Below are 26,468 nucleotides of genomic sequence, written 5' to 3'. Positions count from 1 at the left end.
ATCACTGATAAATCACAAAGGGAAAATAATCTCTTTATGGTGGAGAAACCAGGGGTGACCACCTTAACCAAGTGATTGAAGTCAACATCACCAATGGGACAAGTAGAACACATTGAGAAGGATACAATATCACTTTTGTGGTATGTAAGCCAAAAATGCGTGACTGGAATCTAATCATGAAGTATCATCAGACAAACATAAACTGAGTTATCTTCTACGAAATAACTGGCTTGAACTCTGCAAAAATGTCAAGGTCATGGAGGGCAGAGAGAGGCTAGGGAACAGTTCCAGAATGGAGGACTCAAAAGAGTGATCCTGAATTGGACCCTAAACTGAGAAAATAAATGGCTATGAGGAGCATTCTTTGGAGAACTGGCAAAATTGGAATATAAACTGTGAACTAGATAACAGTACTGCATCTATGTTAATTTCCCTGTCTCCATCATGGTACTGTGGTATGTAAGAAAATGTCCTTGTTCTTGGGAAATTCACCCTGAAGTCTTCTGGGGCTGAGGGGGAAATGAGATAAGCCAAGGCCTTGGCTCCTGGCTTAACTAGAGACTGATACAAACAAAGCTACCTTCTTGGGTGTTCCTAGGAAATATGCCCCTCCTGGAGGAACTCAGCCATTTGAGGAGAGATGAGGTGCTGCTATGCTCTGCAGACAGAGGTGAACTGACTACAATTAGCCCTCAGAGCTATGCCACCAACTTAGCATGACTAGGGAATGGGGATTCTTGGTCGTGATAATCCCCAAAACTTCCCTCCCCGGCGCCATCAGCTCCCTGTCACTCAGAGAACGGGCCAAAGACATAATGTTCTTCTGTTTATGTACCAACCGTGCTCCCAGTCAGAACCCGCTAGAAAATACATCCAAACAAAATTAACTTGACAGGGAAATGGATATTTGAATGAAGCCTCTGCTTAAAACAATAATTTATCATGTTGCATCGTACATCTCTACAAAACCAGGATCACGGGTGGCTTAGCTGAAATGAGGGAATTCATTACTCCCGAAACATCTCTGGGACTCATTTCACAGGAGTCAGGGGTTGTGGGGAATGAATGAGGGAACAGACATCGACCAAGCCCCCCACATGTGCCAGACAGACACTGTTGAACTGTTTTCATTTATAGCCTCATTGAATCGGCACAGTTATCCTGAAGACAATTATCCATGGCCAACCTCATGAATGAGGAAATGGAGACTCTTGGAGTCTGAGGGCCCAGCTTGAGGTCACCCACCTAGGACATTATGGGCCAGTGTTTTGAGGTGGTAAGAGTCACCATTACCCTTATCAAGGCCAGGATGGGATACCTCACTCCCTGCATAGCTTTCTGACCTCCTGAGCAAGCCATATTTTTATTTGTTGGTATGAGAAACCACAAACCCTGTCCTGGCCCCAGGACACATACACCTCCTGGATGCTCTTACAGATGTCCAGCAGATGCTGGATAACCACAAGTGAAGTGGAGTGGAGTGAGGAGTCCCAGTTAGAGAGCTCAAGAAGGTAGTTCATGTTATTTACTCAATCATTTACTCATTCATTCATTCATTCATTCGTTCTGCAAACACAAATTGAGTTCTTATTATGTACTTAACACTGGAGATATAACATGGAGCTTAGAGTCTAGAGTCTCAAAGTCTGGTCCCTGGACCAGCAGCGTCATGTGGGAACTTTTAGAAATGCAAATTCTCAGGCCCCACAGCAGACCTATTGAGTCAGAAGCTCTGGGAGGTGAGGCCCGGCAATCTGTGTCTTAGCAAGGCCTCCACGTGATTCTGATGTTAAGGTTTGAGAACAACTACACTCAAGGGCACATAAGACGACAGGTTGTGATAACAATTGGGACAGAGGTACTTGACAGCTTGGGGCTCTGACTGTTGTAAACAGAGCCCAGAATTGCATAGAGATGTCCTTGTCACTTCCATCATGTCTGGGCATCTGGTCTTTTCTTGCCCCCCAGACTATGCAAAAAGTGACTCACAGCCTAACTTAGCCTGGGTACCCTGGTCTTGCTAGGAGCCCAAGGATGCCTTGTGGGACTATGGTGGGGACAGCTGACAGGAAGAGAGTCAACTGGGCCTCAAAATAGCAAGTTCCTTCTTAGGTCATATCTCCCCTTCATTGAGGAAGGATATTTGTAAGTCAACCAGAATTTGCAATAATCAATGTTTCAATTTGGTGGCATAAAAAACTGGGCATGGGGTTTGAGAAATACTTGGGATGATAGTTCACAAATTTTAGTGTGCAAACAAATCTTACAGGGAGTTTGTCAAACACTCAGACTGCCAGGCCACACAATCAGATGAGTCTGGCAGATCTCGGGGAGGCCCAGAATCATATCAGCCCCGGGTTGATCTCAGGGCAGGTGGTTGGAGGAAGACACTTGGTGAAATGTAGTCTTGTGAGATATGCTCACAGGGGCCAACTGTCAGCTTGAGCTACATGCCCAGGCTTCTAACCCGACCACCCCTGGATTCTGGACACCTGGAGACAGGTTTGTGGTTCAGTACGGTTTTCTCGGAAGCTGATGAGTAACTATTCTCATCTTATGGGTGATATCAGGGATTAGAAAGGACTTTAGCTTGGCTGGGGAGCGGTTAATGGCCCTTTATGCAGCAGAAAAACAATGAAGGCATTCTCGTTTTATAAAAGTCGCTTTGAAATCTAATTAGACTATGGAAATTGAGATCTTAGTCTATTTTTAAACAGAGCATGAGTTCAGCAGGAATAATCAATGCTGAAGCTGTGAGCTGCCCGTCAGCCTTTCACTGGGGCAGGCAACAAGCTTCCTTCTGGAAGTGTCCTTGGTAACAGGACAAGTAGATAGAGAAACAAGGGACAAGAATCGGAGACAGATGAGGGCTCTACCTATGCGCGAACAGCTAGGGGCAGAGATGGGGAAGGCCATGAAATCTCCAGACCCTCTCAAATGTCCCCTCTGACACACCTGAAGGCAAAGAGTAGGTAGCTAATGTGTGGTTGGTGTGTGGACTCCTCTGTTGGATTAGAGGAAGCAAATACATCTTATTTTGACTGTCAAGGATAGCTGTGGGGGTGGTTTTGCAAAAAAATGAATTGTTGGAGGCAGATCCTAAACTGAAGCTTAGCCCTGCTCACTGACTGTGTGATTTGGCAAATCTTGAAATCTTTCTAAGCCTCAGTTTTCCCATCTGTAAAATGATGGTACTAGTACTGACCTTAGGAATGCTTAAATGAAATTATAATAGCAATCATAGCTAATATATATTGAGCATTTACTATGTGCTTTATGTGCACACATTATTTCAGTTGGTCTTTACAACAATCCTATGAGGTTTAGGGAGGTAGAGGGGGCTTGCCTTATTAATGCAAGGAAAGCATTCAGGATAGTGTCTGGTACAGAATAGATACTCAATTAATATTCATTTCCTTTCCCCCTCCCAGGGGATGTTAAGGAGGCTCATTTTTGGAGAACTGAGAACTCTCTGCTGCATTTCCCCAGCAGGCAGTGACAGCCAATTGCTTAAGTCTCCTGAGCCATAGCAAGGGTTGCAAAATCACTGGTGGGGTATTTCTGATCCTGGGACTGTCAAAGGCATAGCAGGCAGATTTGTTGACACCTGCATGAGCCAGATTGCATAGAACCCAGAGACACTCATGTGACAACTGTGGGGACTTGTCCCAGGAACGTCCCACCCAGATTTGCCTTCCTTGAAGAAAAGTAATGCAAAAGGCCATTTTTCACTTTTAAATAGCTTTCATTCTACGTCTTAATAAATGCACGTTTGTTGATTTGTGTAAGCATGATGTGGGAAGTCTGCAAATGGATGTAATCTACACCCAGGGCACATGTAAGCACCAGCGAGCACTTTTGAATAATGAATCCCTCCCGTAAAAGACGGACGCTATTCATAATAATTCCTTGCTTTTCTCATTTTGCTGCGTACAGTAGCGATTAATCAATTTGCAATGTTATGTCACCCGCAACAAATTGCTAGCACCAAGACAAATTTATTGCTTTATGATAAAAGAACTTGTTTAGGTAGAAATAAATTAAATTTGGGGGCTTGTGATTTGGGTTTGATGTTCATATAGATGACCCATGGAGAGTGGGCTGGGGAGGTGAGAGGTCCAGGTGATTTCTCCCTTGACCTGGCACCCAAGAGAGGCGTACAAATGCAAGAGGGTGTTTGCTCAGTTACGGACCCAGAGACAGTGCAGCTCTGATGGGAGAGAGTAATGCCGAGAGCTTGTGGTAGTTCTCGGGAACGTCTGCCGGGCTCTCCGTGTCAGTCAGTGTAATTTACAGCTTTTAACAGAGAGATATGGACAATCAGCAGTGCTCAAGGGAAGTAACCCTCTTCTCCTTCTAGGCTTCTCCTGAATCCTAAGATCCCAATTTACCTCAAAGTGACAGTGAAAGGAACCTACATGATCAGAACTGGGAATGAGGATCAGAGGTTAGAGGGTCGGAGAGGTCCTGATTCCTTTATTTATCTATGCTTCTGGAATATTAAATATCGCAGAAAAATAGGCCCAAATGGTATTATCAAAATTGTGGTGTAATAAATATTACATTTAGCCAATGAATGCTTTTAACATGCGCACACAATTTAATTCTGTATAATTATTGCCGACACTGTCAAATCTTCAATTTGAGGCCTTTCCTGGTTAAAAAAAAAAAAAGCTGGACTGAATGGATGTTGTGGTCCCGGCCATGGCAAGGGGGATTTGGGGACATGCATTCCCATTCCTCTATATCAGATTAGTAGCAAAGCAGCTCAGGGAAGCACTTTGCCTGAGGACCCAGAATCAGGGGGTGTCACAGTAGCACTGGGCTTCCAGGACGCCACACACGTTTGTCATTAATTTATACTCCATTAATTTGGAATCTGCAGTGGAATCAAGGGTGGATGCATTAATTCTGCCCTCTCCCAATACACACACACACACACACACACACACACACACACACACACACACCACTCTCAGGACCAGGGCTTTTTCTTAAGCCATCTGATAGTCTAAATGATTTGTGAAAAGCAGGTTTCAGTTAGGAACAACATCAGTTCCATTGCCCATGGAAATGGATTTCTCTGCCCCAGCTCATCAAAATCCATTCCTTTCTGCTCTTAAAGCAGGCCCTGGGATCACCTCCCTAAATGCCTTGATACACCCTGTCCAACTGCCAGGGAGAGAGCCCCAGTGAAATTTTAGGGCCATGGACTCTGTCATCCTAGTCTGGTTTCAGCCTCGAGGGAGGGGGGTGTGAAGGCCTGCTGCCTGCAGAGGCTTCTGCAGCCTTTCTACAGGATCTGGGCAGTCTCTTGGCCGCTCTGAAACCCGACATCCACATCCAGAGCTTCATGAACAATGCGGGGCAGAGCACTGAAGCCCTCTGGCAGCACCCTTTCCACTGCCTTGTGGCCAGGGGGGCCCACGGCAGCCTCCGAGGGTGCTGGACTCACCTGATGACGGCTTCTTTTATTGTCTTCCCTTCTGCTTGCTTGCTGGGCTCCAGCAGGCCCAAGTTCCCTCATGCGCCTGTCCAGGCCTGCCCAATCCGTGGCCACCTCCTCAGCTGGTCCTGCAGAGGCTCCAACCCTGTTGGGGCTGCATATCCCCTGTTCGTGCTGCCCGCCCGCTGGCTAATTCTGATTATTTCTCCTTCTCCTTGCTCTCTTGGGCGCCTTTATTCCTGATCGTGCATTTTCTCTGGACTCAGGATTAAAAAAACCCACGCTGCTAATATCCTTGTCAGCCTTTTCCTGAATCATTGCTGTGCAGCTCCAAGGAGCCACGGGCCAGTGCCTTCCGACTGACAGACTCCGTCCCTGGGCCTTCCTGTCCTTGGGGTCCTGGAGCTCTCTGTCTGGGCCTCCTTGGCCACTGAAGCAACACCCAGAGGCCAGCATCCTCTAAGAAATGCCAGCCAGGGTTGCAGATGGAGCCAAGAATTGAAAATCTGGCCGAGTCTTTCCATCTCACAGGTGATTTCTCTCAAGCACCAGATAATTTTTAAATTTTGAAGTGCTTTTCTCCACATGATCTCATTTGCTGTTATTGCCCCTGTTTTACAGATGAGCAAGCTGAACCTCAGAGGGCTTAGTGATGTGCTTGAGGCACAGCTACCAAGGATCAATGACTGAGGTATGGGGTAAATAATCATTTCTATCTGACAGATGAGGAAACTGAGGCTCACGTTGCTCAAAGGGCTTGTCCCAAATCATACAGCAGTAAGAGGTGGTGATAGAAGTGGGTTTCAGGCACTGCAGCCTCCAGGCCAGAGGTACAGAGTCAAGCTCTGTTGCCCACACCAGCCCTGGTCACAGGGGCAGTGCCCAACTCTGGACAGGGGTCTGTTCTGCATTGTGCATAAAAAATCAGGTCAGTCCAGCAGGGAAACACCCACCAGGCAGTACTCAAGAGCCCCAAGTCCAGGAGTCAGAGGTGGCCAGGGGCTGTCCTGGTTACTCCCATCTCCTCCTATGAACACAGGGCTTGGTGGGGAGTTTGTGTTTGTATTTCGGGGGAAGAGGCTGGTTAACTCCTCAGCCCATCATGCTGCTTGGCCTATCTCCAACTGCTCTGGGGACGACAGACTAAATATGGCTAGGTGGTAACAGGGGTTTCCACACATTCTGGTTCAGGTCCAGCCCATAAGAGAGACTCAGGAGGAAGGTTCCATGTAGCAAATGCCCCTTCTTCCAGGCAGCCCTTCCTGACTCTTCAAGACAGAGCAGACCCTTCCTTCCCCGTCCCCTGGAACCTGCTTCTGTGAATCATGACATTCCCACTGATGGGACCAACTGTTTCCCCATCATCCTTCACCTCAGCTGAATCATAGGCATAAAGACCTCCACAGGTCCATAGATGCTAGTCCTGGGACTAGCATTTCTCCTGGGACCAGCCATGGTCACTCATACACATGCCCACCCACCCTCATCCTCACAGAGAGATACAACTGCAGAGAGACACTGTCCCACACATCACTCTCAAATGCTGTGTGGGCACATATGTGCACATGTACACACACACGCACACACCCCTGCAGACAAGCACAGACCCACTTAGAGACAAAGTCTGTCCATGTCTATGCATAGACAGGCATCTGCTTCCCTACACCCGGTATTCTGTGTGTCCTCCTTAGAACAGAGGCCACGGCTGATGGCATGGCCTATGGGGATTTGGGATTTGGCTTGCTCAGGTCTGAAGCTTCTTGGGTGGCAAGCTCTAATGCTGGGAACTTCTTCCTGGACTGGTAGCCTATTCCAGCTGGGGCCTCTCTTTGCCCTCTCTTCCAAGACAGCCAGCCGCAACTATCTCTAGGTAGAATCTGCCCGCATGCACTCTGAATCAGATAAGCATCCTTCTTTTAGGCCCCTGGGGCCCTGTCACCACCAGCCTTGCCACCTCGGCACTTTCTCAATAACTCACAGAGGTCAGCTGTTGCTCACTTGGAGATTTTTTTTCCCCTTCTCCTCTGATGCTCTGCTTTCCCTGAGAACAAATACCTGTCCCTGGGGCTCAATGGATCAACTGGCTAAAAGAGGAAGGATAGGTCAGGGTCCCTGCTGACATCTGGCTTGTGCCCTGCCACAAAGGTACTGTGAGTCCTAAGAGCGGGGCACAGTGATGGAACACGGATCCTGGAGTCTGACCAGCTTGAGCTTAAACCCCAGCTCTGTCCCCTCTCAGCTGTGTCACTTTGGACTGCCACTTGACCTATGCAAGCCTCGATTTCTGCTTCTGTAAAGTGGGCATAGCCATTTGAATCTTATAGGATTGCTGAGAGGCTTAGATGAGGTTAAACACATGTAAAAAATACTTAAATGACAAGTGCTCAAAAAATGTAAGTGAATGACTATTATGGCAACTGAAGTGTAATTGAATTGTTGTTACAGCAATTGCCCTACCCCTATCTTCATGGCCTCTTAGGCCCTGTGAGACTCAGACAAGTTCTGAGCAGTGATTCAAAGAAGGTACAGCCTCCAGCCTTCAGCAGAGGAGGCAAATGAAAGGGTGGCAAGGGCCTGGGCCTCTCTTGGAAAGCAAGAAAGAGCTGGGACGGGAAACAGCTCCCTTTACTGACATGGGCTGTCTCTAGGAAACCTGTCACCAGTCAGTTACTGCTTGTAAAGCCCAGGGGATCACTCTTTTTCTATGAAACCAGGAGGGAGAAAACTCATGGATAAGGAGCCCTACCTAGATAAGAGCTTCATCTACACTGATCATTTTCACATATATTATCCCATTTAATCTCAAAACAATTCAGCAAGGAGGAATTATTACAATGAAGGAGGCTGAGGCTCAGAACAATAACATGGCCTGTAAGTGACAGGGCTGGGGCTTGAACCCTCAGTATCTGACTTCACATGATGGGTTGTTCCCCAGCGTCCTGGCCACCTTTAGAAAGTGAAAAGCAGAAAAAGTGAACAGAATGGAAATGATGAAACCAGCTTCCTTGTCCTCAGAGGCAAGATGCTGAACAAATCCATCCTGTAAGCAATACTTACAGCGAATCTTACTCCACAGAACAATTTAGACAAAGACCTAGTTTATGCAGCTGAATATGAAATATGGCTTGTGTCTTAAGACATTTGTATAAAAAGACTATTCCTTTACTGTCACAGCCTCAAAACCACCTCTTCTGAGAGTACTGCTTTCTTACCTGAGGATGGCCCATCAGGGTGATCTGGAAGGCAGAAGATGGGAGTTTTTCTGTGAACTCACTGTGGTGGGGGTGGTCCTTGGGTAAGTTTCATTCTGTCTGCACCCCAGTTTCCTCTTCTATAAAAGGACATGGTTTTCTGGGGTGATTTCTCTGGGTAACTTCTAATTTCCCCTAAACCATGGCTATATTCTCCAACGCAGAACTCATATGAGATCAACAAAGTATGTTTTTCCAACTTATGAATTTCTTTACTAGAAAATCCTAATGAAGGCAGACCACTTAAATAGCATTTGGTTAATGCATTTAGAAAATCCAAGAATAAATTCACATCGGGTATAGAGGCCTAGGTATAAATGGCTGCCCCCTGTCCGACTCTATGACCATCAGAAAAGAAGAACTTTTGGTTTCTGAAGCCTGTGTCCTTGTCACTGATTTAAGTCCTGGCTCTCCTCCATTTAGAGAAGGCAGCAAGGTTCCTGGCCCGAGATGAACTATTCACCTTTATCCCTGTCTGTGGTGACTGAAAACTTTTGCAGGATTCTTCCTTCTTCCAGAAAGAGAAGCACTGGGGGTGGGGAGGACATGGGCAGCAGGTTTGGCCCCCTGGCTGTCCCATGAGGGCTGCTGCTAAGGAAGACACAGGCCTGGAAGTGGATTCTTATGGCACCTTCTTTGGTGGGGGGGGCCACGGGAAGGAAGGGCATCAGCATCTGGCTACTGCTGCCAGCAAATCTGTGTGTTGACAGAGTTGCTCCCGCATGTGTCCTTTTAAACGCTGATCCCTGCTAGGGATTCGAGATGACCGACTCCGTTTGCCAAATGCAAATGCATTAACCTTACAATTGGGTAATCTAATAAAAAGGATCAATGGTCTGATTCGGTGCTTATGGAGTCATTTACTGCAAGTGAGAGCAATTGAGCCAGGATGAGCAGCGTTGGGGAGCCCAGAGAATGGCTTCAGGCGGCCATCCCCGCTGACTTCCCCAGGCGAGGCCCACTCTGCCTGGAGGGGCTGGGCCGGGTGGTCAAGGGAATGAGGAGGGTGTTATTCATTCATTACTGCCACTTTAATCACTTAGAAGTTCAATTAAGTATAAATCATTAGTGGTATTTCAAGTTACTTTATCCAGGCCTGTGCGTAACACACTTGACTGGCGGTGGGGAATTTTCTGTGACTAGATTTAGCATGCGACTGAACAAGGCAGTCATATGGGTTTTTCTGCTATGAAATTGATAAATGAAGCGGGCATTCGAGGTACAGCAGTAATTTCTGTGGTGCAGTCAAGTGCTCGCTCCCTTGTCTCCTCTAGCAATGAGGGCATGGGCCCCTTTAATATGGCAGCTTTCCCCTGGGGGTCCAAAGGCCAGGCTGGGCTGCAGGCCTAGGGTTTATTTCCTTGCAGAAGTTCCCAGAGTGAGCCCTGGTTCATTAGCAGGAATATACCTGGGAAGGAAAAAAAAAAAATAAAAGGAGAAGAGGAAAAAGAAGGTTCCCTCACCCTCGTTCACCAGCGCTGATGCTGTCATGATTTTTTTCAGAGTCGCAAGCAGGTAGTGCTGGAAGGACGGAATCGGGCTATCTCGGCAGCTCGTTCCGACTTCCCAGGGATGCAGTTGTCCCCAGTGGCCAGCATCCCTGTCTGGAAAGCGTATTTTCTCCTAATCGGTTTTACAGCTCTTTTAAAGTAATATGTCAGATCATTTTCCCCATATACATAGTTAATGAAAGTAACCCTACAAATTCATTTTAAATAGATGGAAGTTGTTATAACCCTGATCCAGAATTTATTACGTTCATTACAATCTTGCTGAAGTAGGTAATGTAATGGACTATTACTTTTATTATCTTTTTAATCCCTCAGAATTATTAGGAACTGACTAATATTTGGCATCACCCTGTTAATGTTTAAACAGAAATTGATACTTTAATTCGTCTAGTAAATGATGGGGGCACTTTGAGTGGAAACAAAAGCCTGATGGGATTTATCTAGATCAGTCCCAAAGACTTTTAAGTGGGACTCAGGGGTCTGAATGCAATTATTTCCAGGCAGGGTATCTTCATCAAGTACTCAGAAAGGACAGAGGAACAGAGATGGCGATAGTGACAGAGAGACCCAGACGGACTCTCTTGTCAGACAGCAACAACAACAAGGCAGAAAAGAGAAAGAGAGACAAATTCCACTCATACATTCACGTGTGAATTCTGATTCACAAAAAATTAGAGTTCAAGCTCTGATTTGGGCTGATAACTCCAGCAATGAGCTCTATGTATCTTTTCCTTCTTGCCCTTCATCTTCCCTTCCCCTTCTCCCCAGATTAAAAAGATTTTTTTCTTTATAACCATCCCTCTGTTAGTAATCAGCTTTATGGCTAAGAATTCTCAAGTGCTCTAGAATTCGTGCGTTGCCGAGACAAATGATTGGGCCACATTCTCCTAGTGAGGAGTGGAGACCCTGTTTGCTCCTTAAAAAATAATGATGGCTGCTCAATTTGCAAATTACCAAATCTCACTGCGCAGTGGGAGGGGGCGGGAGGGGGCATACTGTTGTGTCTATTCAAGAAGAGGCTGTGTTTACCCTCTAGAACTCCGTTTCCTGCCGGGCGGGTGACAGGTAGGATTTAGGAGAAATTGATCTCTTGCACTTTCTAGCTTTTATAGGGCAAAATGCAAAGCTGGTTACTAAAAGAAAATTGTTTTTTAAGTAATAAAAATCTATTAGTTCTAACAGGATGAGAGGAATAAAGTACTTCCCTTTCTGGTTTGATAATAAAAGACATTCAGGAAAGGAAAAGCTGTCATCTTGAAAGGCAAGAGTGTGTTTTTTAACAAAGAAAGCTTCCAGTTAGCAAAGTCATTAATTAGCACAGAGAAGCTCATTAGAATTTAAAGCTGCTTTACTGCGTAGTGTGGCTTTGCTCTCTCTAAATGCTCGGGGTTTCCAAAGCAAGAAAAGTATTGATTAAATTGACTCAGCATGAAATGTACCCCATTTGTGCCGACCCATAAAGAGGTGGGCTTCTCGGCTTTCTTAGCAGAAGAACCTGCCAGGTGTCCTGTGAGCTGGGCCCAGGTGGGTGGGCTGGGGACAGCATCCTGCCTGCCTGTATGCTTACTTACTTTGAGGGACCGACTGACTGCCCATCATTCGGCAAAATCCCGTTTTGATCAATGGAGGGGAAACCTGCCCTTAGTTAAGTTTATTCCCGATGCCTTACAAATCTGATTTTGTAAATGCTGATTGCATTCGTCAACGCTGAGTTGACAAGGGCTACACGTCATTTGGGGCTTGATAAAGAGACTAAGAGGCAGCTTCTCAGCATGTTTATTTTTAATAGACATAAAAAATGAAAACAAAAACAGGCTTTCTCACTCCTTGGAACTCTCGTTGACAGAAAAGTACTGAGTACACAGAAGTGGCGACGGGCAAATGGAGATCCTGGAAAAGGAGGTTTTCTACCAAAATATCCTTGTGAACATGAGGACAGCTTCGAAACTGAGAAAGAGTGGGCTCGAGAAAGCTCTAATGCTTCTTTCCCTGACACGAAGTGCTTCGTGCAGTGTTTGGCATCAACATGTCGGAGCCGTGGCAACGTTCTCCGTGCATCCCCGCTTGGGCGTCATTTTGTGAGTACGACAAACCCCATCAATTCTTACCTCATCTATTAGAAATGCAGCATTGTGAATGGAAGCAATGTTTTCTGGGGCGCATCATTGGAAATGAAAACTCCTTCATTTTTCTATATCTTTACTGAATAGACCTAACCCTTCCCTTCAGCTTCACTGGATGTGGATGGCCCTAAAATACTCTCATGCAGACTATCAAGAGAGAAAGAATGTTGCTTTAAAAGCCAATTAGAAAATATTCACAACATATGTAGCAAAGGGCTAATGTTCTTCCTATAAAAAGAACACTTTCAAATGGATAAGAAAGATATTAAGATCTCAAAAGATAAATGAGAAAAGGGTATGAAAAAGAATTTGCAAAAGAAATTCAAGTAGCTAATATTTAGTGAACACTTACTATATGCCAGGTATAATTTACATGGGATTTCTCATTCATTCTTTACAAAGAGCCTATGAGTTAGGTGTTATTATTCTCATCCCTATTAAAAGATGAGAAAACAAAATAAAGCTTTGAGAAGTTAAATAATCACCCCAAGATCACGCATATTGTAAGTGAGGGGCCAGGATTCAAAATCACTCAGCTTAATCTAGCAGGCAGGGGCTCCTAACTGCTTTGCTGTAACCTCACAAATCCACAGATACAATTGTAAAATAAGGTTTTTTTTTAAAGTTCATGCTTACTAGTAAACTAAAATATGTTAATTGAAAACAATCAGAAAAATTTCATTATCAGAATAACAATAAAAAATGTTAATATTCGGCTGGGTGTGGTGGCTCATGCCTGTAACCTCAGCGCTTTAGGAGGCTGAGGCAGGCAGATCACTTGAGGCCAGGAGTTCAAGACCAGCCTGGCCAACATGGTGAAACCCCATCTCTACTAAAAATACAAAAGTTAGCCAGGTGTGGCGGCATGAGCATGTAATCCCAGCTACTAGGGTGGCTGAGGCACGAGAATCACTTGAACCTGGGAAGCAGAGGTTGCAGTGAGCTGAGATCGTACCACTGCATTGCAGCTTGGGTGATGAAATGAGACTCTGTCTCAAAAAAAAAAAAAAAACAAAAAAAACGGTTGAAACAGATATTCTTAAATATGAATTACAATTTGACAATATCTATCAAGAGTCTTAAAAATGTACAAGTCATTTGACGCAGTAATGCTATTGTAAATAATTTATCCCAAAGGAATAGAAATGTAAGCAAAGATTTAGGCACACAAGTTTGTGCCTGCGGACATTAAATGCTCCCACATGAAAAGAGTGGTTAAGGACCTTATGGTCCACCCATTCAACAATATTGGTAACAATAAAAATGATGTTGAAGAGTTTCTAATAACGTGGGAAATGCTTATGCCAGGAGATAAAAGCAAGATATAAAATTCCATGAATAACATAAACTGTGTAAAATATGGTTAGAAATAAGAATGGGAGAAAAGGAGCAAAAAAATGTAAACCAGGAGGTGTTCTCTGTGCAATGGGATTATGTGTGACCATGTCTTTTTGTTATAAATATTTTCCGAATTTTCCACGGTAAACATGTTTTATTTATCATTGGTGTGGGGCAGCGGAGAAGAAATCCTTTATGACTTTTAGAAGTCGACGTCTTAACTTGAATCTCAGACCTAATGGGAAGGAACCATGGGACCTCAAAGTACCAAATTAACCTAAGACACTGGGCGTATTTTTTCTCTGAAAAAGATGCCCGAAGACAGCCCTATGTGTTCTTCGACTCTCTGAGCCTTCCCCTCATCTGTAATGTGCCAACTCCTGGGGTTATTGTGAGATTACAATGTGGGTAAAGGCCTTAGAACAGTCCCAAAGTGTAGGTATTCAAAAGATATAAATGGTAATAATAAAGTAATACACTAATTACGGTCACTGCAGCTGTTGTTTTGTTAGTAGGAAGGAAGAGTTGAGCATCTTGCAGGCACCAGGAAGTGTATACAGACTGGCTTGTCCTGAGAGTGCTAAAAGCATCTTTTACTGACACAGTTCCAGTCCTAGATCTGAGCTCTTGGTGCCACCCAGTCTTTTGTCCGCTGCTGCATAGGCAAAGGGGTGTTCTTCGGATTCGGATGTGCGCAGACTTATAGGTAGACCCTTCTTCAGCCTGCCACATCCTGGGCACTTTCTTGGGGCCAGGAACTGTGCTGAACCTTCTCATATATGGATTTTCCCACCCATAACTTTGAGAAGCAGGTTTCGTTAGCATTTCTGCTTTATGGCTCAGAGACTACTAGACGTCAGTATCATGGGTCACAAAGCCAGAAAGTGGCAAAGCTGGAATCAGAACCTATGTTGATCTGAATTCAGAGATGTCAGAGATGAAGATCAATAATGGCTGAGAACACAGGTTCTAGAACCAGAAAGACCTGGAGTTTGGACTATCTGTGTGGCTTTGAGCAAGTAATAAAAGTGCCTCAGTTTGTTCATCTATAAGATGGGACTTAGAGAGCTTGTATGTTGCACCATTATTTTATGAAACACTAAAAAACAGTCAAATCATTGCCAATGAAACCATGACATAATACTTTCTTATCACTTAGAATTTTATTTTTATACTTATGAAAAGAACTTTCAGGTTTATTTAAACATAGATGTTTGTCACAAGACCTTTGTATACATACATGAAAAGAAAAATATAAGTGAAATAATTTGTTTAAGGTATTCCTAAAACTTCCTCATATTCAGAGACGAACTCAGCATTGTCAATGTCCATGTTTTTCAACAGACTATCATCTGCTGTCACATTGCAGGCGTTTGTGATAGCATTTCTTTAAAAATCACTCCTCTATTGTCCTCAGGATTTTAAGCTGCAAATACTTGTTCCGCAAGTTTTGATGTGTGTTCCCAGATATGACCGTGACATCAAGACTGCTGGCAGGCTGATAGTGATTTTAAAAAGCATCTCAATTTCAGAGGTGTTAAAATGGGAAACAGAAAATGTATGTCTTAGAATTGATGAAATACAATAGCTACCATATAGCGTTGTTAGGAGAATTAAATGAGGTCATGCTGGTAAAGAACTTAGACATTAGACTGGACACAGAGTAAATGTTCAATATCATCATCATCATCATCATCATCTTTATTATATTGCTATTATATTCTGTTCTCTGAGATGTACTGGATATATATGCAGCTCTGTAGGCTCTGTCTCAGAATTCTGAGTCAACATGCAGTACCAAGACATTGGACCCTGAACCACTGGGGTCCTTGCAATGGCTGATGATGGATGAGACACTGGACCCTGGGGTAGAGCCTGCCCCCTCTCCTTCTCTGTCTCCCTCTCTCTGCATGCTTTGCGAACCTTCTCTCTCTCTCCCTGCCTTTCCCTGCTTTACTTATTTCTCTGCTCCTTCTCCTTATCTCTGTTTCCCTTTCCACCCCCTCCCCAGCTCTTCTGCAAATAAATGGCCCTGTCACTCTGGCTTTCTTGTAGGTTTAGAGTGAATGGAAGTGTCTTTTTGAAAAGCTTGTTTCGTCTGACATTCCTTACCAGCTCAGGAGCAGGGTCCTTTGCACTCCCCTCTCTTCTGCTCAAAGATCTACTTATTTAGTTAACAATTTACAGGGCTGCCACTAGGCCTTGAGAGCTCCACCCCACAGGAGAGGCAGCTGGGCTGTGCCCTCTGGAGGAGGCCTATTGGCAGGCTTGGAGGGGTGCTTCCGTCCTGCCTCTAGTGGTTGTAGGCGAGCTGGCTTAGGACCTGCCTAAAAAGAAACCATTTATTCCCATTTATGATTCTTTAAAAAAGAAGTTCACAGCTTTTATGATGAGCCTTATATATGCATTTAATGACATTAAAGTATTTGATTATGTGCATTAAGAAGAGGTCTGAGAGCTCTCTGGTGTCCTTAGTTTTAAGTGTATTTTAACTGCCTACAATGAAAGGAACAAGACAAAAAACGAGCTGTGGCAGCATCCTCATAAATTCTGAGCCATAATTGACATACTTTTGCTGGCACCAGGAATGGTCCAGGCAGGTAGACACAGAGAAGAGGAACAACAGAATTTCCACTTTCTCACTGGCCTGAGTACCAGAGGGAAAGCAAGATCAGCCATCCCTGCAATACTTTCTCTTCAACCAGCATCTCAGCCAGGGATGAGCAGAGACTGGGACTGACATGAACTGAAGATCCCACTTTGTACCCAGCCTGTGCCAGGTCCTTTACAATTACTTCTGTGTTTCATCTCCAGATGCAGGTGTCTTTAGCCCCATTTTCCAGATGAAGAAGCTGAGCCTCTGCAAAGTAAAATAACTTGCTCCAAGTTGGCAAATGTCAGACCTATTATCTAAAAACAAGTCTTTCTGATCCTGGGGCTTCAGCCCTTTGCACAGGCGCTGGATCTGGAGCTCCAAGTGACACACATTTGGGGAATAGTTAATAGACAAGGAGAAGGGAATAGGTACTGAGGCCAGGGAAGCATAGGCCTTTACAGAAAAGCTTCTTCCTCCCGTTCTCCAGGCCCCAGCCCCTTGGAGGCGTGCATTGCAGTGGAAATGGAATCAGGACAGAAACAGCCACTTGAAATGAACTGCGCCCAGACAGGCCGCCATGGTGGCGTGATTGATACTGGAGCATGTAGGTGTAATGAAACTGATGCTGGCTTCTCTGCACCTGTGATTTATTGAGGACAAATTTAAGATGAGAAAGGGCCCCATACCAGGAGCTGCATCTTCCCCTCCAAGGGAGGGTGGTCATCCATCACCAGCCATTGCAAGGGCCCCTTGCAAGCGGCTCATCAGATGAGCCAATAGTCTCTTTGTTGGGGTTCCTAACAAGTGTTGGATCAGCAAAAGTCTATTTATGCTGGTGGACCTTTCAGGACCAATTTGTAGTGGGTCACTGATTCTGCTGGGGTATTATCTTCTTTACTACTCGGGCCAGTTGGGGAATGCAGCAAAGATTAATGGTTTTGGCTGCTGACTTGCTGCCGCAATCTACTGCTTCTGGACCAAAGATTAAGTTTTTTTGTGTTTTACCAGAAAGGGCCCACCTTGTGTACGAGATGCACTTTGATTTACTGACTTGCTTATGGAGAAAGGAGTCATGGAAATGTACCTGGCTGTGGTAAGATTTTGGAAGATGGCTGTGAGGTCTGGCATCCATGTTGTTCCTTATTCCAAGGACCCAGACAGGGAATGGGTGGCTCCTGAGGCCAGTGTGGGTCCTGTGGCCCTGGGGTCTGTGGACTGAGGAAGCTGACTTTGAGCTCACACAATATCTTTGCCTTGCCTGGCACCCAGCAGCTGCCTCTGAATTCAGAGAGGCAGACAGCACCCTAAACTTTATCATGTAAAAATTATGTTATGGAAAAAAATAGTTACAGCTTTTCGTTTTTATTATGAAAATAGCATATGCTCTTATAACACATTTTGGAAAAAAAATTCAAGAAGCAAATAAAACTACACATAAGCCAACTGCACAGTGATAGGACTGTTAATATTTTGGCTTACATTTTAATCTAGAATTTTCACAGTGCACAAATATATGCATGTTACTTTACACTATTAAATGTATACTGGATTTTTGTGGGACTTTTTTTGCTATATGATTGTATCATCCACTTTTTACAATGAACATTGTACCATAAGCTTATTTTAATAAGCCATCCTTTTGTTTTTTCTTCTAAAGTTGGGTTTGCTGCAATATCTCCAATGCCAAAGGTCTGTTCCTTTATTCAGCAAACATTTGCTGTGTGCTTCTCTGGATCAGACGCTGTGCTGGGATCACAGAGCTGAGTCAGACACAGCACTCCTGAAGTGCAGCTGCTGGAATCAGCTCACGGGGCTATGCATGTGCCCTGAGGGGTGCTTCTGACATGCATTTCTTAGAAGGGCCCAGGACACTGCACATAGTTTGGAGGCAGGGGCCTGATACCACTGACCCCTTCCAGGTCCCTGTAGAATCACAGTTCCAGAGGAGGAATTACGCATTTTGTTCTGCAGGAGAGGGACCTGCTATTGGCTTTGGATACACCAGCTTAGCTTTTTAGAGTGAATCGAGATCTGAGGGCTAAATCTTTCTGCAGGGGCAACAGCAGCCCCATCTTGGAAAACTGAAGAAAGAGCCCAGTAGCCCCCAAGGGACTAGCCACCCAGGGCAGTTGCAGAAACTTCCAGGGAGATAGTAAGAAATGCCAAAAAGAGTGTGGCCTTGCGACTCCAACAGATCTGAGTTTGAATCTCCTAGCTGATGACCTTGAGCAAGTTGTCTTTCTGAGAGCTTCGTTTTCCTTATCTGAAAAATGGGGCTTTTCCCCCACCAGCTACTGGCCTCTTGTGGGTGTTCACCATGTGGAAAGTCCCACGTGAAGAGCTGGTGTTCAGCCCGGACCAGGCCCATTTTCCGGATGCTGTGCTGACTCAAATAGATGGATGGGCTCTAATTGTTCCAACAACACATCTGAGTTTCGCAGGGCCTTTCCTTGGGAGCCTTTGTCTTAGGGCCATAAATCACTAGGCAACTGTCCCCACGGTTGGCTACGACTTCCTTTGCCCGACTGAGGCTGGCTGAGGGAGGGAGGGCTGAGCTGAGCACAAGCATGCTTTTCACCATTGGTTTTTAAATCTCTAATTGGGAGTATTACTTACTCAGCGATTCTGATGGTTCCCTTTGTAGTAGCCTCTTCTCTGCCCCAGGGCCGCCTTCTTCCCTTCCTCTCCACCCTAGTCCCAAATTAAAATTCTTTCAGGAAGTAGAACATTTTCTCTAGTGCTCTGACATGCACACGCACTTCCCCCATACCTGTCTTGATAACTGGTGGAGCATTTGTCATCTGGCCTGAGGCCTCTGTGTCTATATGACATGTTCTGTGTATGGGAGAGACATTTCTCTTGGTTCAAGAGCAGCGGTTAACAGCCCCAGATGTCCCCCAGCCTGTGAGTCTCGCTTCCCACTCTGCTGTACCTATTGTATACTGAACACTCCTGAAAATCCCTGGCTCCTTTCTGCCCCAGGACATTTTCTCTTGCCTTTCTTTTTGCCTGAACGCCCTTCCCTGGGCTCTTTACATGGCTGTCTCCTTTTCATCATTCAATTCTCAGCTTAAATGTTATAGAGAAACCTTCCCCGACCGTCTCTCACTCCAGAACAAGTCTTGTTTGCCCATGTTAAACTTCTTGATGGCATGCAATCCACTTCCTACCTCAGACTTTTCAGGGTTTGTGAAGCCGTATCTGCGTAATGGCAGATTTAACAAGCGTTTGACTCTCCTGCCTTCACCATAAGTGCCAGAAGGACAGGATGATCACCTTTGTATTCTCAGTTTCTGGTACATCTCAGTTTCTGGTAGGCTCTCAACAAACAGGTGCGTTGACTGCACAATGAACCGATGGATGGATGATGGATGAATGAATTGGAGAGTGAGTGAGTGAATAAACAACGGAATTCCAGAGTGGTGTGCAAAGGCTTATTTTCCCTCAGGTGACCTGAGAATGCATGAGGGGCTGAGTGCCTTCCCAGTCCCATCTCTGTGGGGCCAAACCTCACTCACTACCAATGTTTCTGAAACCCGTACCTACAGCTCTTCATACTTAGTGATCTGCCTTCATCCTCTGCCCTCCTTTTTAGTTTAAACTTTTTATTATGACATTTGCCAAACATACAGAAGAAGAGAAAATCACTATAAACCTGCATGCACCCTTGACCCCCACCCCCTTGCTGGAGTATTTAAAATAAATCACAGACATCATCTCATTTCATGTATAAACATTTTAGGAGGTATTGTTAGTAGATAAGGACTTACAATTTCTTTTAACATAACCACAATATCATTATCACATCTAACCCAATGAAAAAACCAATTCATTTAATATTTGGTAGAGATTCAAATATTCCCAATTGTCTCAAAACCTCCTTTTTACATTTAGTTTGAGTCAGGCTGTAAACATTGCATTAGACTGATATGTCTCTTAATCTTCTTTATAACAGTCCTCCCTTTTTCTCACATTTAAAAATGTGATTTATTTCTCTTTTCTAAATGCCATTTGTTTCTTGATGAATTTTGGTCATTCTCCTGTAGATTGTTTCACATTCCAGATTCAGCTGAGCGCCTCCTTGTGGTGTTGTTTAACGTGTTCGTCCATCCCCCGTGTTTCCTGGAAATCAGTAGTTTGATCCAGAGGCCTGATCAGAGTCATATTCGATTTTTGGCTAGAAGCCTTTGTAGATGGTGTTGTGATGGTTCTTGTTGTATCACATGCTAATGTCTAGTTGTCTCTCCTTTAACAGTGTTAAAATTGATCTGTGGCTCACCCTGCCCTAATTAACTCCCAACTCCCTTCTCTATTTCCATTGCTATATGAACTTGTTTTGCAAAACAAGTCAGTGGAGAGCATTGATCATATTGAGCAGAAGTGGGAGCAGCAAGGTCTGATGGCAAATGCACTAGCAGAGAGCATAGGGACCAGGTAAGAGGGTTAATTTCTTTGCATTTCAGTTTTCTTGAGTGTAAGATTGGGCTAATAATAGTAGCTTTGAGAACTAATATATGGGAGAAATGTTTCATACATAATCATCAACCCTCAACACTAAGTGCTTAATGTGTATCTACTCACTTAATCCTCCCAACAATCCAATGAGGTAAATGCTACTATTAGTCCCATTGTACATGTGAAGAAGAGCAGACAGAAGGGTTAGGCAACTTGCACAAAGCCATATAGGTAGTAAATGACAGAGCTGGGATTTGAACCCAGGGAGTCAGGCTCCAGAGCCTGTGCTCTTAAACACAGTGCTGTGTAACATCTACCAAGTCAATGAGGAGCTCCCGGTTTTTCTCCATGCAAGATGCTTGTCAAGTCCTTCCCAGGAATGAGTACCTGTTAATTCTCACCTTAAGATATGTGCAGGGGTGGAGTAAGGCAGTCCCCAGTGGCTGGAGGGGTTACTGTGCTTTATTCTGAGTTTTCTTACAAAGTCATATTGTCCCCCACCCCCAACTGCTGTTGGATGGGCCAGAGCCAGCTTCATAAGCTCACAAGCTGGAGAAGGGTTTGGGGAACATAAGGTCTCACCCTCATTTGGGAAGGATTCATGTCTCCAGAAAAACTCTCTGAAGCCCAATGAGGTTAAGTGACTTGCCCAAGATCACACAGTAAGTTTGCCACTGAGCTAGGGTTAGAACCCCAGACTCTCTCAAGCCTTGGGTGATTGGGTCTGGATACCTGGGTCCTTCCATGCTTGGTTAGAGGGAGTTGTATGTCTACTCCCCATTCCCAAATCCTCTGAGTCATTTTGGCCAGAACTCCTCTGGTGGTACAAAGGGACAAACCTGCCTGCTGAGATTGTGCAGCCATTCAGGGCTTGCCTGGCCTATCACAAGACGTTCCCTTCTTGGTCACTATTGTAGATGTCTGGGCCTACTGATCTCATGCTTCCAAAGGCACTCTGGAAACAGCCCTTTCCTCTCCCCTGGCTTCAATCTTGAAGCAAAATCAAATAAAGGTGCAGAGCAAGAATTCGAACTCAGTTCTTCTGACTCCAAGTTTAGAAGGCCAGAAGTAAAGTAAGTCCATGATCACTGATGCCAGTGCATCTGCCATAACTACAGCTGTACCTTCCAGATGGGAAAGTGAGGCTAAGAGAGGGGTAGGTAATTTAATGCACTCACATAGCCTTACCTACAGCGTGGGCTGCTGCAAAGGAGTCAGGTGGTTCCTTTTGTGACCCAGGAGGTTCAGAGAGTGGTCTCTTGCTGGGTTGCATGTACATCCTGGCCTGGAGAGTACCTGGTGAGCTCAGGGTGCCAGAAACTGGGGCTGGAGGGGTTTCTGAGCCTAGGAAAACAGCCTATGGTCTGTGGGCCCAGCTTGTCTGATTACAAAGTCCAAGACAATAATTGAAGGTGGCTTTGGGTTCCCTGAGTAGGATCTGGCGCCGACGCCTGGTGGCTCTGTTGGCGCCTTGAGCCCTGGGCATTCGCTAATGGATTGTGGCTGATCCCAAGACTGATTGGCAGCCGGCCCCAAGGTCCTCAAGGGAAACCTGGAAACTATGGTCTCCAGCTTGGAGACACTCTCCCTTCTGGGAGCCACAAGGGGTGGGGGGAGCTTGCAGAAGGCCTAAGGCAGAAGTTCTTCTGAGCCCACGGGATGATCCCTCTCTTCCCAAATACTGGGGTAGAATACGAGGTGAGGTTCCCACACAGTGAAATACGGAAAGCTGTCAAAATGCCGACTGCTCATTTCATCTCCTTGCTGCTTCCCTGCCCCACTCTCCTGGGCTGGCCAGCACTATAGCCCCCCACCCCTGTCCAAGCAATAGTGGAGACAGTAAGAGTGCTCAAAGGTTTTCTAAAATAGCACATAGGGATGGGAGTGGTCTCAAAACAAGGGGGAAAACCTTTCTCAGACAAGCCAGGTTACCATCATTCCCAGAACAGAGGAGAGAGGAATTAACCCTTCTGGAGAGCTCAGAAGACTGAGGGCTTTCCTGCTGTCTGGGAAGGGCTTTCCAGATCAGGGCACAGCACAAACAAAAGCAGAGAGGCATAAGCTTGCAAGAAACAGCACAGTAGAACTGGAAGGTAGAGTGTTAGTGAAGGGAGGATAGAGGGGCAGGCCTTGAAAGCACTGCAAAAATCTCAGACTTTACCTGGTGGCAGTAGGGATCCATTGAAGGTTTTAAAGGGAGGGCAGAGGAGAGGAACCTGGAATCTTTTCATAGTCGTGGCTCTCTTATGCCTGATTAGTCAGGGCAAAAGGCAAATACAAAACGGATGCATCTGACCTTTTTCTAGGACACCCAATATTTATGTGCTTTGTGCATCACCCAAATTTTATTCATTTACCAAAAGAGTGTGAAAAAGGCACTTTAGGAAACTGCTATAAATCCAGTGCAAGTCACCATGGTAACCTGATTAGCAGCTAAATTAAGTTCATGATTAAGAAGAAATAAATAAAAATAACTCTCCTCCTTGGCTGGGGCTACCCACTGTGCCACTGGCAGCCAAGCAGATGCTGAGGCTTTGGGAAGCAAGGGTATAAGCCTGGGCCTGGCCCCCAAGAGAAGTTGAGGTGAGGGTGGGAGGTGTTATCTGCTGCAGAGAAGCGAGAAGCTCAATTGTTAACATTGCCTGGGGGTTAGTGAGTCCCCTGGCAACCAAGCCAGGGAGTGCAGGCTGCACATCTGAAGGCTAAAGCAATGGCTTTCATGACAACAACCCATGCTCTCTAAGGGTGTCTTCTTGATGCGCCTGGGACACATTCCTTTGTCCAAGCACCAGGTGCATGTATTGCTGTCTCTCCAGTGCTATGCCCTCCCGTGCTGGGTGCTGACATGACTCAGACCTGGTTTTGGTCCTAGAGAGGCTGAGTTTGGTGGTGGACACAGATATAACAGATGCTCTGGGCAAAGTGTCTATATAAGGTGCTATGGAAACATGGGCCAGCCAGCAGGAAGGCTTCCTGGAGGAGGTAATGCCCAAAAGAAAAGCACATGTGTGGCTGCTGGAGAGTGCCTATTTCAGGTGAGCATTCTGGGCCATCTGCTTGGGGCTGACTGGCAGACCAGCCTGGAATGAGCTGGCATCAGCCCTGATGAGACCAGAAAAGCCTTCTTGGGGGTTGTGCTGAAACACATCCCAGGGCCCATAAGCAGGAGAGATGGGTGCAAAGAGAGAAATGATCCTCCCACTTACCCTTTCCAAGCCTCCTCCTGGCCACAGCAGTCCAGAGCAATAGTTAGAGTCAAACAGCCTTTGAATCTTTCCTCTGTCACTTGTAACTTGTGGCCTCTGGCAAGGGACTTAATTTATTTAAGCCTCAGCCTACAAAATGGGGTAATAATGAAGATAGTACCTGTCTGTTAAGGTTATTGTGAAGGACTAAGTGAGATGATGCAATCTAAATATAATCCAGTCCCTCACATGTAGAAAACACACAATAAGATGTTTGCTTGGCTAATTTCATTACCTGGGGAAGTCTGCCATGACTGGGTGGCATGATCCTGGTTGCAACTTTCCTAGAGCAGTGCTGCAGTCTAAGACTCTTCCTTCCACATCCTCCTTCCTTCCTCCTCTCCTTTCACAGGGGCGAGACCAACATCACGGTCTGAAGGCTCTCTCTGCCTCCTCTTGCCCTTTCTTCCTTTATACTTCACAGGTGTGTCCCCCAATCAATCTCTTACACATAGAATCCTGTTTTGGCTTCTGCTTCTCAGAAGACCCCAAATGACACAGAAGGTCTTGGAGAAGAGTCCAACAGGTGGGTGGTAGAAGAGGTAGAATGGAGCCCCAGCAGCAGGTCACAGAGGTGTCTATAGGTGGGGGGGTGCAGGCCTTCAAGGACTCTGGTGAAGAAGTGCCCAGTCTCTTTTTGTGTCCTGCCCTCAAATGTGGGTGTGTGTTCCTGAGTGTGCACAGTCCCCGAGCATGCTCTCTTGTTGCATTGGCCATAATGTAGTGAAAAAGATCTGTTTCCATCAGAAGAGGATGAGCACTCAGCCCTGAGGAAGTCCTTGGGCATAGTAGATGCTCAGTCAAAAACAAACAAACCAGCAAACAAACAACCCCAAACCCTGAAAAACTGAGCACTACTGGGACCTGCACCAACCTTAAGTTTTGCTTTGGACCAATTTTGTTTTCATTTCCTCGTGCTTTGAATTGCATAATGTTATATCATTTAACCTTTTTAACCCTTTGTTTTTGTGACAGAGACATATATTCACAGACATGTGTACATCTTTATGCCCACACATAAGGGTAGCAGCAGCCTTGCTTCAGAGGCCACACCTTCCAGGAAACCCTTCAGCCTGCCGTGTCTTAGCTGATCCCTCTGCCATCCCCTTGCAGAAGGAGCTTGGAGTCTCTCAGCTCAGCTGGACTAGATGAATCTTCTCAGGGTCGTCTTCTCCCACCTCTGGCTCCCAGTTCCTTCCCCCAATCTCTCCCTCCCTGCTCTGTGAGATCAGCGAAGCTGCAAACCCAACCCTTACATCAAAAGGGAACTTGAAAAATACTTGGAGCAAAAACTGCTAACTGTGCATCCTTGCTGTATGCTGGCGCTGATATTAAATCAGGAAATGGCACTGAACAGCCGCTCCGAACACAGAAACAGGGGTTGTCAACACAGCAACCAAAAGCAATCTCTAACGGGCAGAGGTGAAAGGGACCTGGCACGGGGCCGGGAGGGGGGCTGCAACCCAGGAAAGAATTCCTGAGCTGAGTGTGTCTGTGCCACCTCTCCAGTGTCCAGAATGAAGCCTGGATCTCTGTCCCTGGCATGGAATGCACCTTGTCTCCATGAGGGATGAAAGATAATTAAGCATGTTGCTTAAATACCTTTGAAATTCTCCTTTTTATTTCCATACATGTTTACCGAGCACCTACTATGTGCCTGACAGTCCAATAAAAAAGATGCCTTCCCATGTGGAGATGACCTTCTAGCCCTCAGGACAGAACTCTGACCCTTTGACATGGCATTCAAGGTCCTTCGAGTGTTGGCTCCTGCGGAAGCTTTCATCTCTGTTTCCAGCCTCCCTGAAATAGCTCCCCAAGGGCACGAGGCAGTACCTTTGCTCCATGCCTTTGCTTGGACTAGTCCTACCACCAGCTCTTCCTGCATTTCTGTGTTTGGCAAATTTCTGCTCAGCCTCCAAAGCCTTAACCAAGTGTCACCTTTTCTCTGCAGCATTTTCTGCCACCCTCCCCATTTCTTCTAATAGAACCAGGGATCATTTACTTGGGATCCAGCAGCACTGTGGACATACTGCCATCACAACACCTTTCATGTCACAATGGCAAGGTTTGCACTGTCTTGGAGGAGAGGAAAGAAGCCATATTCATCCCCGAACCCTAATCTCCCAGCACTGGTTGTAAAACTGAAACAAAAATGAAAAACCTTGATGAAATTCGTTGTTGGTGTGGCTATGGGGAAACAGATTTTCCATTTCTGATAGTAAATGAAATAGGTACCATCTTGTTAGAGGCTAATTTGACATTATTAACACTGAAAATGCACACATCTTTCAACCCAGCAATTTTATTTCTTGCTTTCTAGAGGAATGTTTGCCCATGTGCCGAAAGGCGCATGTAAAAAGCTGAGTTGCAGCATTGTTTGCAATAGTAAAAGATTTGAAATTGCTTAAATGTCCATCAATATGGCCTGGATAAAAAACTATAGGGCATCCATTGGATAGAATGCTATGCATTAGTTAAAAAGAAGTAGATTTCCATGTATTGA

The 26,468-nt window shown here is 45.4% G+C and overlaps 1 long non-coding RNA gene across 1 annotated transcript; it reads left to right on the top strand.

Moving 5' to 3' along the window:
- Positions 1-5,508: 5,508 nt before the first annotated feature.
- LOC129529011 (uncharacterized) lies at positions 5,509-26,202 on the top strand. Its single transcript, XR_010132370.1, has 5 exons — positions 5,509-5,977; positions 6,068-6,137; positions 8,621-8,741; positions 12,055-12,286; positions 24,941-26,202. It is a non-coding gene; the product is annotated as an uncharacterized lncRNA (long non-coding RNA).
- The last annotated feature ends 266 nt before the right edge of the window (positions 26,203-26,468 follow it).

Source organism: Gorilla gorilla, chromosome 21 (assembly GCF_029281585.2).
Source record: "Gorilla gorilla gorilla isolate KB3781 chromosome 21, NHGRI_mGorGor1-v2.1_pri, whole genome shotgun sequence".
In the NCBI taxonomy this organism is placed as follows: Eukaryota; Metazoa; Chordata; class Mammalia; order Primates; family Hominidae; genus Gorilla; species Gorilla gorilla.
The sequence above is the reverse complement of the archived record's forward strand: the minus strand, read 5'-3'. Positions and strand labels throughout refer to the sequence as shown.